General features: G+C 37.8%; 1 protein-coding gene across 4 annotated transcripts in view; it reads right to left on the bottom strand.

Moving 5' to 3' along the window:
* Positions 1 to 12,504, bottom strand: part of si:ch211-288d18.1 (USP6 N-terminal-like protein) — a 53,923-nt gene extending 41,419 nt beyond the window's left edge. For 2 of the 4 annotated variants that reach the window (XM_036584475.1, XM_036584477.1), the window contains exon 1: positions 12,349 to 12,504. The gene's annotated coding sequence lies outside the window, so the exon portion shown is untranslated. The remainder of the gene's footprint in view (positions 1 to 12,348) is intronic. The other 2 variants (XM_036584476.1, XM_036584478.1) reach the window with 1 other exon arrangement.
* Between the last annotated feature and the right edge of the window lie 1,033 nt (positions 12,505 to 13,537).

Genomic DNA, 13,537 nt, shown 5'->3' with positions numbered 1-13,537 from the left:
GCATGTTTGAATTTGTAAAAAGATTATAATATATCATTAGAATAAATGTAAACAAACAACATTTAGAATTTCTTGTTTTTTTAAAAAGTAATTGACATCTTGTGTCATGTTATGTTAATTTAACATAATGAAGTATTTGCTAAACCAGGTATTGGATGATAAGTACTAGTAATACCAGGCTGCCAAATACATTCATATATGTATACGCTACTTACTGTATTCATGATATTTGTATGTATTGTAATATTAATGTTTTTCTAAACAAAAATATTTTTTTACACAGATGGGCAGCTTTTTAAATTTAATCTTCTCAGGTGCCAGAGTCATTCAGAGTGCTTTGATATGAAATTCTCTGTTCTAGAGAAACTTGTTGAGTCAGAACTGTTCACAGTGGTGTTGATAGGAACAGTACCCAAAGAAAACTTCTTTTTTCAGATTTACTAGTACTATTTACCTTTATCATTATCAACATTACTTATGAACACTCAAAAGACATGTGTATGTTCACTGATCTTTTTGGATAGTACATAAAATGGCTATATTTGCATTATGGCTAAACTAGACATGGTGACCTCTGGTTACTAACATTAACATTGTAAAGAAATCCTAAAAAGAGCTGGATTCTCTACAATGAACCATTTCACATAAATATTTTCAGAACGACACAAAAGCAATGACTGAGCTACACAGAAATTTTAAGGGGAGTTCCCCTTTAAGTGAAGTGCTTCAATGAAAAACAGCTCATTTTAAAGCTTAGTACTTTTTATAAAGAAAAAAATTTGGCTACTGATGTCAATATCTGCCGATACTCAAGGCTGCAATATGGGTATCGACCGACAAATTCCTAGCACACGACAGTGCAAGTACATGGCCATTACAGTGAGGGCTGTGAAAGAACTTCTTTGAAATGTAACCCGAAAAATGACCAGGACTTTTATTACACACTTCTATGATTTAGGAATAACAGGTTTAGGATGTAATAAGCCTGGAAAGTATCAGGTAAACTAAATACATCACTTTTCAGTGCACAGTTTGAGCCTGGGATTCTGCCCACATTCAGCCTGAGTGTAAAGTGTGCAGGCGTGAGCTTTGTTTTCACTTTGTTTCGGTGTGGCTGAAATCTCTGCCCCAGGCCAGGCTGCCACTTTCTACTGACTCATGAGTCAAATGTAGAGGGAAAATGTTGACCTGTGGGCACGTATCTTACACTGCCTGCTATAAATAGCCCTGTCCCTGGGGAGTGGAGGCCTGATGCCTCTCTCTCTTTCTCTCTCTCTCTCTCTTTCTCGCTTGTTCGAGGAAGGCCTGGTAAACTCCTTCCCAACTGGATGTGGGATTCTGGTCTGGCCTGGCCTGAGAATCGCCCACCACTAGCCTGCTGGAATTTTGTAAGTATATGGGAAAACAGAACATTTCCACAAAAGCAATAACACCTTTGACTAAGAGTGGGGCGGCTATAACAAACTAAAAACTGCTCAGCTACAGTATTATATACCTAAAAACAGCACTTCTGAGCAAGAATGTCCCTCTTGAAACATGAGCACCATCCTACCTCCTTTCTGAGTCACTTTATATTCTCCAGTGCAAATGACTCAAGGAATCTTTGCACTCAACAGTTCCCATGTGATGTTAAGCATAAGCGACTAAATGTGGGTTACAGCTCTACATTATTCACAAGTTCAATTGAGGATGCTTGTATGTTGGCAAACAAGAATAAAAGGAGACAGTGCGTAAATAAGCCTTCGGTGTGTAAGAAGGCATTAAAATTCAAGGGCTTATGTTCAAGTGTCATAGTATGCTATCATATTAGGGCTGCATAATACAGTACTGTGCAAAAGTCACAGACAACCCTTTCATAATATAATAACTAGTAAAAAGGCCACTGAGGGCAAGTTCTTCACTTTTAAGTGTCAGGAAAAAATCAGAAAACACAACAGAAAATTTCACAGAAGCCAAAACAACTAAATATATAATTTTTTAGTATTTAGTGTGTTGACTCTTTGCCTTTATTACAGCTTTCAATCTTTCAAGAGACTTGCTTTCAGTTTTTCAAAGAAATCTTCAGGGATGCTTTTCCACAATTCCCAAGTTCATTTTTAGAAGTTGGTTGCATTTTTTACTTCTTATGTTCCAAGTAATCTCATTTACAAATCATCCGTCCATAAAACCTCACTCCATGTCTGAAATGTTTAGCTTCAGGGTTCTAGTGCAAATTTTCTTCATTTTTGGTCTTTTTTATTTAAATGTCCTTATCTCAGTAAGGTCTTCTTGACAGCTACACATCCTTTCAGATCCATAGTGTTGAGCTGTCTTCACATAGTGGAAGGATGGACAGAAACATCTGTTCATATCTGAAGCAGGAGCGGAGCTTGATTTTCTCAAATATCTCAAAGATGAAAGCTTTAAGTGCTGTTTATCTGATGGGGACAGTTTGGTAATCTAGCATTTCTAGTGGAATTAGAGGAGTTACGTGGCAGTAGGTGCACAAAAGTTATGAGTGGACAAATTAAATACTGATAGATTTTATATTATATTTAGTGTTGGAGGCTTTTGTGTAATTTTCTGTTAAATATCTACTTTCTGTTTTTTTCCGATACTAAAAATGAATATAGTACTTAAAGGCCATTTTGACTGGCAATGAAATAAATGAAAGGGTGCTCTTTGACTTTTGGACGGTACTGTATACTGCATAATTGCAACTGATATCATAAGCTGTGCCAAAACTGCATACTGTACAATACAATACACTCAATTAAAGAATGGACTTCTTATGATGGTGCAGTAGTTTTGACATAACATTTAGTCTGCTACTATGTGGTTTTTTGTGGTTTGCTGAGTTTAACATATTAGAAAAAAAAATGTACATGTGCCATTATTTTTGAACAGGCCACATTTTATGTTTTGTTTTTTATTCAATGTTAAATTCAGCAAATAAACAGTAATTGTGCATTAAAAGGGCGGAAGGGTGTTTTCTGTAGAAGATGTTGTAACTCATTTTCACTTAGAAACAACAAATTTGATTCGCTGTGTTCAGTTTTCACACAGGAAAAAAAGCACTGTAAGAATGCCGTTATTAATAAAATCACAAAATGTAACACTGTATTTTCATCACCATCGTTCTGTGGAAACTGTGTGCTTCCATGCATTAGAATCACAGAAATAAATCTCTGCATTCACTGCTGTCAGTGGTTAGGAATCCAGAAAGCACTTTTTTACTCCACCAGTCCACTGTACATATACATAAAGACGCAGCCAAGAGCAGCTGGTAAGAGTTTATAAATGATTTAGACTGAGTCATTTGTTAAAAGCCCCCCGCTTGTTCATGGTTTGAGTGTGTCAACCCACAACATGCGAAGCGGCTTCGGGTCAATAAGCTTGCTGCGGCCCCGTGTTCGCTTGGCAAGCTTTTCTGTAACTCCCCAGTCTCCTCTTACACTGCGCCTCTGAATTTCACTACAAACTCTGACATCAAGCTCAGCTCTTGGCACCTGGGTGTGCGCAGTAATCGAGCACCAAACCCAACCAAGCTCAAACGCTTAGGGCAAGACTCTCCTCCTCAGCTATAGTGGAACAAAACAGACATGCTAAAGAAAATGATCAGATTACATTTTAACGTAGGATAAGAAATACAAGACCGTAGTGCCTTGTGTGAATTGAAAGAAAGAGTGTAAATTAGAGCTGTCTCAATCAATTACATTCAGAGGAGAAACCGTGCTGTCACAATGTTATATTAAAAGTGTATGGAGCCAAAAATACTTGAATGGAAATCAAAACATATCAACATTTAAGCTTACTCAAGTCTATAAAAGCAAAAAGTAAGTAAAAAAAGTGGTTTAAAAAGCAGTGACTTATGGACGGTACTGCTCCTTACACAAAGACAAATTAGCATAATTATGTACAGTTTTATTTTACAGTGATTATAGCTTAGCACTAATAAATATGCAGTACTAATGAATTTGAATGATACGAATTAGTACTAATAAGTATGCAATAAGAGAAAGAAATCATCTGGTCCTTGAGAACTGTAACAAGTACAAGATGAAAATGAAAACATAATGACTAAAAAGAAGGGAGCCACAGAAAATTTTGAGCCAAAAATGGTCAAAAGTGGCCCTTTGTGTTTTGAGCCAAAAGATAAAAACAGTCCATTTTCAACTTATAAAATTTTATTGGTAATGAAAATGAGAAAAAGTCTTCCTTTTACTCTGCAGCACCAGCACAGATGCTTATACCCAAAAACCTCTCCACTACAGGTTTGATACCACCTGAAAACACGACCTCCCACACATTATGTAGAAGCCAGTTAAACAACAGAAACAGAAAAGAAAACATGCTAACGTCATCTGTAGCCTGAGTTTTTGAAATTACGAATAAAATCACAATGAACAGAACCAAAGCGCAAAATATAACTACAAAACAAAGGAATTCACTGCTTTGATGCCTTTGATGACCAGTGTTGCTGAGAAAACAGTGTACTGTAGACTATATACTGTAATAGTATTGGGTCTGCTTTTATCTATATAACTGTTATCATTTACTGTCAGCTTTTTTTCTGTTTTTGGTTTTGTTTTGAGCTCAGTGTGTCCTGAGCAACAAACGGATATATGATATTGTCTGTAAATTTTATTGGACAATTTTGTATTTATTTTCTGATATGCATACACTTTTTATATGTAAACATATAAACTTTTGCAAAGTTGTTACTAAACATGCTTCAGTGCGTACGCAGCCTAAAAGTAAAAAATAAATTTAGCGGTTCTAGTTATCAGTCATCATTTCAGTATTGGACTGGTAATAATAATTATATAGTTAAATATATTTTTCCATTTAGCACCAAATAATATATCAGCCACCAATATATTGTGCATCTTAATTAAGAAGATAAAAAGAAGTTGGAAAATGCTCATGTAAAAATGAATTATTACTGTTTTTGGTCCATAAACACCCCAAAAAGTGGACGTTGGGGGAAAAAAAAGAGAATTCTGTAGGATATGAGCCCTTTAATCAAACAATCATGACAGCCCTGGTGTAAATTAACTCTGATTTCCCTTTGCCATGTCCTTAAATGGGTCATCTGAGTACAGGCAGCAGAAAGAGATGGAAACACTTGGCCAGTGAAAGGGGCAGCATGACTGGCATCACTCGCGCTGCCATCTGGATGAGTCGTCTCCGCCTCGTACCAGCACACAGATGCACAGCACTTCAGCTAACCGAGGGAGCTTTGTCCCAGCTGAGAGCCCTCTATCTCTCAAACACAAACACTCTCACACTTGTATCACTACACTAGCGGGGGCCAACCATTCATGTTTTCAAAAGTTTTGCATAATTAAATGATTAAGATGGAAATACAGTCATTCAGAATGGTTTGGTGTAAAATGTGCCATTCTAGAGAAACTTACTGAGTCAGAATTGTTCACAATGGTGCTGACAGGAACCAGACAACTGAAGACAACTAAAATCTCCCTCACAGAAAATTATTAACTGAAATAGGTATGAATACACTGCCTAATACATGAGACACTGTTTATAATAGCTGCGCTAAAATGTGTTTTTAACATACACTCAGGGTGGACAGGTAAAAGAGTACCCAAAGAAAATTTATTTTTTAGGATAAACCACTATTTTACTATTTTACTACTATTTTATCAACATCACACATAAAACTCAGAAGACGTGTAACTTTTGTAACTTTTGGATTGTAAATAAAATGGATGTATTTGTATTGTAGACATTACAATCCCCGGTTCTTATCACCGCCACTGTAAAGAAGTTTCTCCACAATGAACCTAAAAATCCTAACCTTATTATGCAGATCCTGAGTCTAAGGTGAACCATATGCCCAAATGTATGGCTGACTAAGTATAACCCAGACAGTTCACATAAATCTAATTCCAAACCAATTCCAAACCAAAAGAGTTTTACATTTCAAACATAGCTTTAACCTCTTAGACTGCAGGCTTAGTATTCAGATTTTAATCTTAAGACATCGTATTATTCAGTAACTACTGTAAATAAGTTGGTTAAGTGCACTACTATAAAGCCGTTGGTACTATGAACCAAGGCCCATATTTCAGGCCTCTGCAGTTTGGAGGGTTAAAAGGCACATTCATAAGTGAGGACTAGCAACACAAACCTCAAGTAATTATTTCACACAAATTAGGGTTTGGCAGCCTCAAAACCCTGGAGATTGTCTACATTTGTCTTGTAATACAGTATTGTTGAGAGCCAGGCTCTGAGGTCAGTTGCGTGTTGCACAACATCTAAAACTGCAGACTGCAAGCACATTCTGGTCAGAGGCAAAACTAATATGTGCATTAGTTTTTATATAAGAAATAGCTGATGTACAACGTGTTGGTTTAAAGCAGAGCGGATACACAAGTAATTTCAATGAGACTTTTCTGTGTTTGAGGAGGTATCCAAAAATTTGGTCTCAGTATCAGTCGCACACCGTAATTGCAGGGTTGCAAAACACTAACATTACGATTGTCTTGCTACACATGGACAACAATCTGTTTTGTGATGTCACAAAAACCAACACATTTACATATAATCAACAATTCAGCCTACAACAGTTTACCCTCTTCATGATAGTTTCCGTCTACAGGCCCCCTAGTGGCCAATCTGCCAGCGGAGGGGAAACTGACTCTGATATTTTTTAAGTAATATAATCAAATGAAATGTTTTTCTTTTAACTCTGTTATCAGATGAACTAGGACACTGTTGGCTCTGTGTGTGAAATGTGACTCTGTGTTGAGCTGCTAGTGAGCAATGAGGGGCGAAGGAGGAGGGATGAGAACACCCTGCTGCGACAAGATAAAACAGATAACTCCAGCTTTCAAAAAAATGTGTACAATTTCCACAATAAGAAAATAGCATAATAAAAGCACTTTTATGTTGACTTGCTTGCTCACCTACAAAGATGATTTAAACGTTTATTTCCAGTCTTGTGAATCACACACTTCCATCTAAATATATTCCATCAATGTTATTAAAGAACAAAAATGCATGGCTCCAACTGAGGGACCTCCAAAACCAGTAGAAATTGCATTTTGGATACTGAGAAAAAGGGCTCAACTTATAAGGAGAGTTTCAGCTTGGACTGTTTTTTGAAAGAGGCGCAGTACAGGTCAGCCAGTCAAAAGAGGGGTATTTAAAAACATCTGTAGCAAGATAGAGTACCAATAAGAGGCTGTTGAACTATAGTAAATCAAAAGAGGTTGGAAAATGAGCATGTAGAAAAAAATGATTACTATTTTGGTAAATAAAAAAAAGTGAGGGAAAAAATAAGACAACATTGCAGGACAAGGGCCCTTTTATTCTACCAGACCCCTATAGACATGATTATCTGTAACTGTGATTGGTCAAGATACTCACAGCACACATTAAATAACACTGTGATTGGTTAGAAGGCTATATTGCGTATTGGCAAGGCCAGTACCATAATCATAACTAATAAACAATATATTGTGCAGCCATATCTAATTACAAGAACATTCATTCGCAAAAATGTGGCAGTAAAGCTGCCATATTTCAGGACCTCCAGGAACTTGGCAGGATAACTGCTTGTTATATACTTGGCTGGGTCACTTCTGCAGATATGAATAGTGAAATGTGAGGAGCGTCCACTGCTCTTTACTGACACAGGCCTCATTTACAGGCCTGATGCAGTACTTTGTTCCCTGGTCAGATTTACAAAACCTCTCCAAAGGCAGTGTTGAACACTTTTTACCAGGAAATAAAGGTGTCAGTAACCCTAAATTACTTCGAAAGGAAATACTGATAACAATCTGAAGCAACATTGACTGAGATCTCGGCTAAAGGCCTTAGACAAGCACAGCAGCGGCAGGAATGCTGAAGCCCATTCTGGAGCTTCCACCAGCTTACAGTATTTCACACCTCTATACTGACCCCTCTCTCAGTCATCCTCCCTCCCATAAGCGTGGCTGAGGGCATCAGCAGTGTTTGTGCTTCTCTAAAATCATTTACTGCTTCTCTGAGGACAGTGTAACCAGTCAGTGAGTGGGAATGCTAATAGTGAATACAGTGCAGGAACAGAAAACACAAAATTCAACATGTCACAGAAGCTCCTAAGTTGAAAGAGTAAAGAAAAACTGTGGTACCTTTGAAACATTTTGTACTATATTAAGTGGTCCAAATAGAAGCGACTTCAGATGACGTGTTCCATGTTACATAAAGCAAAGCTGACCAACACTGCAGGGGCCTAAATGACTACATGCAGAGTGGGTGGTTAATAGGCACATATTCAAGCCTGCAGAGAGCACAAAACAATAGCAGTAATGGAGACTGAGCGTTTGCCTGTGCACAGTGAAAAGAAGCAAAAAGAAAGACAGGACTGCTGCCACAACAGGTGTTCAAAACAAGTAAGCGTAGCATAAATAGAAACATTTAATTATGATTTTTGACCTGATTTTAGAATAATAGCCAATAATTACTAACCTGGTGGGAAATAAAAACTGATAAGTTTGTGTTAGCACTTGTCCAGTCACTACTGGGCATTTTTGTTCTTTTTAAACTCACTGAAATTGAGCATATTGAATAAAACCACAACCCCAAACACAAAAAATTAGATGTTCGATTCTCCATGCAGACAGGAATTTCACTGCTATAACAATGGGCAGCACTCCTAATGTAACTGTCAAGTTGGTAACTGTAAGTTGCTCTCAGTAAGAGCATCTGTTAAATACGTAGCCTCAATATTTGCATTAGTTGTCATGCATGATGAAATTTTAGCTGATGATTAACTGCCATGTAAATAACAATGCAATTGTCTTTATTTGTTCACTGTATGCAACTGTTAAAGTACAAAGCTTAAGTGACCAGATTGGCTGATTAGACTGGATTGGATGATTTCAATTCCTAGCTGTTGATACTTGGTATATTCAAACTGTAGACAATAACTGCTGTCAGTCCTAATAACTGTGTTTAGGCAATTATATTATAACTGTGACAGGCCTACTTTGGCTATGTAAAATACACTGACTAGCCATAGCATTAAAATCACCTCCTTGCTTCTGCATTCAATGTCCATTTTATCAGCTCCATTTACCATATAAAGTCTTACAATTACAGATTGCAGTCCATCTGTTTCTTCGCATACTTTGTTAGCCTCCTTTTATGCTGTTCTACAATGGTCAGGACCCCCCAGGACCACCACAGACCAGGTATGATTTGGGTGATGGATCATTCTTAGCACTGCAGTGACAATGATGTGGTGGTGTGTTAATGTGTTGCACTGGTACAAGTAGATCAGACACAGCAGTCCACTCAGTGTCCAAGACTCTAAGACACTCCTACCTTGTTGGTCCATCTTCTAGATGTAAAGTCAGAGACAGTAGCTCTTCTGTTGCAGCACAATTTGCATTAGCCATCCTCCAGTTCTTCATCAGTGGTCACAGGATGCTTTTGGGTGTATTTTTTTGGTTGGTAGACTAACACATTAACACACCAGAACCACATCAGTATCACTGCAGTGCTGAGGATGATCCACCACCCAAATAATACCTGCTCTGTGGTGGTCTTGACCATTGAAGAACAGGTATCTGTTACAAGCATCAAATAAAACGCATATGATGTCTTTTACAAGCTTTAAGTGACCACATTTAATCTAAAACCAAAAGCCAAAAAATGTTCATGTGAATCACTGTTAGATTAACATACACTGTTAGCTAACATACTACTAGAATCCCACAGGGGTGCCAGCAGAAATTAGCACCATCACAGAGGTGCTTTTCCCTTGTTTTTGACATTTATCGCCAAAACCGAAGACGAAGCACTAATGGTCAGGCTTTACCAATGGTTATTGTTATTGGCTCAGAAATTCCAAATCAGTGCATCTCTAGTTTAAAACATATCTGAGAGAGGTATGATGTAGTGCTGATATAGAACAGAAACCTAGACTTTGCATTCAGATCTGTCAGCCTTACAAGTATACAATTTCAAACAAGACATGGCTAATATCAATAGTATGGATATATGTTTCAAAGCCTATAATTATGAGGCAAGGGTAAAATATTATGACACTGCATGCTCAGCAGCATTGAGACTACAATGTCTGCTTTAAGTACAAACAAACCGAGCTGCACATGTTTCCAATAAGCCGAGACAATGGCTCTAAGGCATGGATGTAAACATGTGACTCTCGATAACAGATTACTGTGTTGTCATTGAGCAGATTTATGCAAATAGCTAACAAAGAGATAATGCTTTGCCTAAAACAGAGCATAGCATTTCATCACAAGCCAGATGAGTGGGTAGTGATGTCCAGGCAGTTATGTCACACCTAAACAAAGCAAAAGCATCTTTATGAAGGAAGAGTCTATGCCTGTGTATGCCTATACATATGTCAGGTAACAGCCAAACCAGAAATCAATATCAACATCCAATAAATAGATTGCAGTTAATGAAATCTCATTTAGACTCACTACAATAATGTTTAAAAACAGACCTAAAGTCAACACTTACACAATGGTAAGTAATAACATCTATCCATGTGGTTTAGGGCCCGACTAATATATCGGCTGCTTTTGGTGACCCGTGGTTTTATTGGTATCTGCGATGATATTGGCCATAATGCACCAATAATAAGCAGCTTTTTTGCTGCAGTATAAACAGAATTTGAACTCATGATCTCCTGAAGGGCAAAACCTTGGTTGGTTGAGCAACTGGAAAATCCAGTATGTGCTGGATTTGTTTAAATATATCACAGCGATGTAGACTGAGAATAACATGCTATAACACAAACTATATTATTATGAAGACAATTAGTTCAAAAAATACTATACAAAAATGATAATATTAAATATAAAATATAAACATAATATTACATCAGCCAAAACTATCATTTTTAGCCCCTTAAAATCGGTATCGATAATAATATCAGCAACAAATTTTCAATCCGTTCAGGCACTAATATGGATTAATAGAACACTGTGACCAGCCTCACAAACAAAAAAGAGTGAACAGAAAGAAAATCATCACCATTCTTTATATATATATATATATGTATATATATATATATATATATATATATATATATATATATATATATATGTATATATATATGTGTGTGTGTGTGTGTGTGTGTGTGTGTGCATGTATATATAAATGGTTTATTTAGTGTTAACGCTTAACCGTTATACATTATGTTAATGTTTAGTTAAAAATATAAACAAGTTCTTTTAATATTCTCAAACTGTGCAATATAAATGTAGCATTATTTGTCATTAAGGCACTGAACTGAACTGAACTGCTTTCAAACTGGCCTACTTCCTCTACTTCACATCTGTGTTGGGAAATGGGAAAAGCATCACCCTTTGCAGTGACCAGAAGAACAGAAGAACCCCCTTGCTGAGAGAGAGAGAGAGAGAGAGAGAGAGAGAGAGAGAGAGAGAGAGAGATACTTTGGGCATGCAGACACAAAGGAATGCCTGAGCACTCTCACTGAATGGGTTTTAAAGGCATAACAGACACCAGCCGATCACCGGATCACAACATTCAGGGTAATGAAAGCATCTGAAATCTATGCCCAGTTAAAGCGGCTCTACCGTTGTGCCACCACACTATGAACAAATGTGAACAAAATGCAGGATGTACACAGCAGACTGGACCACTTTGCTCGCTGGTGTTATTCTGGGACCCTCAGCTGTATGGCTACATATGAGTTTGATGCACAGATGAATAGCTACAATGACTAAACGCCTAATGCACGCTAGTGTATATGGCGCATAAATGTAATTGTGAAAACAAAAACTGTTCTGTCACAGGCTGGTCAGTGCAGAGTCTACAATCTATAGGCTACATCACTAAAGAAAGCCAAAATGGGTCTAGAGAAGCCAATGGGAACGCAATGTAGTGGCAGCACAGCAGCTGGATAAAAACAGACCAAACACATTGAGATCGAGCAGCTAGCCTAATGCTCACTACACCACTCTTTTACTCCAGCTCAGCTTTCTTTTTCTTTAAGGCATCGAAATCAAAGATTTAATTTCACACGAAGCTGGAGTCAGCTTCTTAATCGCCAGCGTCTTGTACGAATTTTCCCGTTCCACCTTAAATGGTGCAGCAGTTACATTCTGGCGCCCGAGGCGCCAGAATGTAACTGCTGAACCATTTAAGGTGGAACGGGAAAATTCGAACAAGAAGCTGGCGAATAGGAAGCCAACTTCAGCCTCGTCAATTACACTGCATTACAGACAACATCCGTGATCTCCTATATTGTGTATAGCACAGAATGACAGACAGATAGAAGCAAAAAACAGCACCAGCCTGAAAGCTGAAAGCCATTAGGATGCCCAGAGCTGGAGACTGTCGAGGAAAAGGTTATTTTACCGTGTATAAATGACACACCTCAGCTCGTCCCCTGCAGTACAGTCCGCCTTGTTCATTATTTCATCGCTGATGGGGGAAAAGGGGGCTAAAATCCGTGGCGACTGGCTGATAGTCCCCAACGGGCAAGACACACAGCAGCACGTCAGTACGAAGGGGCTTTTTTCCCTACCCGTATTCCGACAAGCCACTCCTTCTGCTCCAGGATTGGCTGGCGGGATCTTGCGTCCTGCGCCCCGATTGGCTGCTACGTCATCTCACATACAGTCTGCAGCTCGAGGTTTGTCGAAAACGGGTGGGTTTGAACACAGTTGTGGTTTTGCCAGTTAAGTTTGATTCATTTCTTTTTTTTCCCCTTTTTTTCTTTGCTTGAATGACACAGAGAGGCAAATTACAACCTTCCTCTTTTGTATATTGAGCTTTCTGCAGGGGGTGTAAAAGGGGAATTCCACCGATTTTACAAATTTTGCGCATAGTTGAGTCGTTGAGACGTAAACCAAGTCATCCAGAGTGGTTTAATATAACATGCTGCATTGAAACTTGAATGACTCTGATTTCTTTACAACAGTGGTGGTAGGAACTACATGTCTGCAACACAATTATTGCCATTTTATTTACTATCAAAAACCTTGCAATAGTGTAAACCTACATATGTCTTGTGAGTTTTGCTGATAATGGGAAATAGTGGTCATTCAGGGAGAAAACAAAATTGGGGTTACTATTTTGCCATACAGCACCCTGCATGTATCTCTCCGCCATGAAGTGGTTAAAAAGTCTATATTTTTGCCTAAAAGATTTTGTCAAAACTATCTCAAACCAGTGTGTCAGACTTCAGGCAGAATATTTGTAACTATTTTATGTAATACATTTCTGTAAGGGAACTTTTAGAGGCATTAAACTCTTCAGACGTCTGGTTCCTGTCACCACCACTGTGAAACACTCTGAGCTGGTAAGTTTCTCTGGAACTGGGCACATCAAAACACTCTGGATTACATGCAGAAAATTTGAAAAATCAACAAAAATTCCCTTTAAGTACTTGTATACCTTTGCTGAAATGGAGTATATATTTCCAAATATGTATTTATATACGTATATATTTCCAAGATTCCAACATACTTTTTACTAGTTAAATTTTCATCTACACTTTTGAAGAACTCATTACAAGTCTCAGAAGTCCTTTGATTTGTATCTT

This window comes from Colossoma macropomum, unplaced genomic scaffold (assembly GCF_904425465.1).
Source record: "Colossoma macropomum unplaced genomic scaffold, Colossoma_macropomum, whole genome shotgun sequence".
Taxonomy (NCBI): Eukaryota; Metazoa; Chordata; class Actinopteri; order Characiformes; family Serrasalmidae; genus Colossoma; species Colossoma macropomum.
This window is presented reverse-complemented; position numbering and strand designations above follow the sequence as displayed.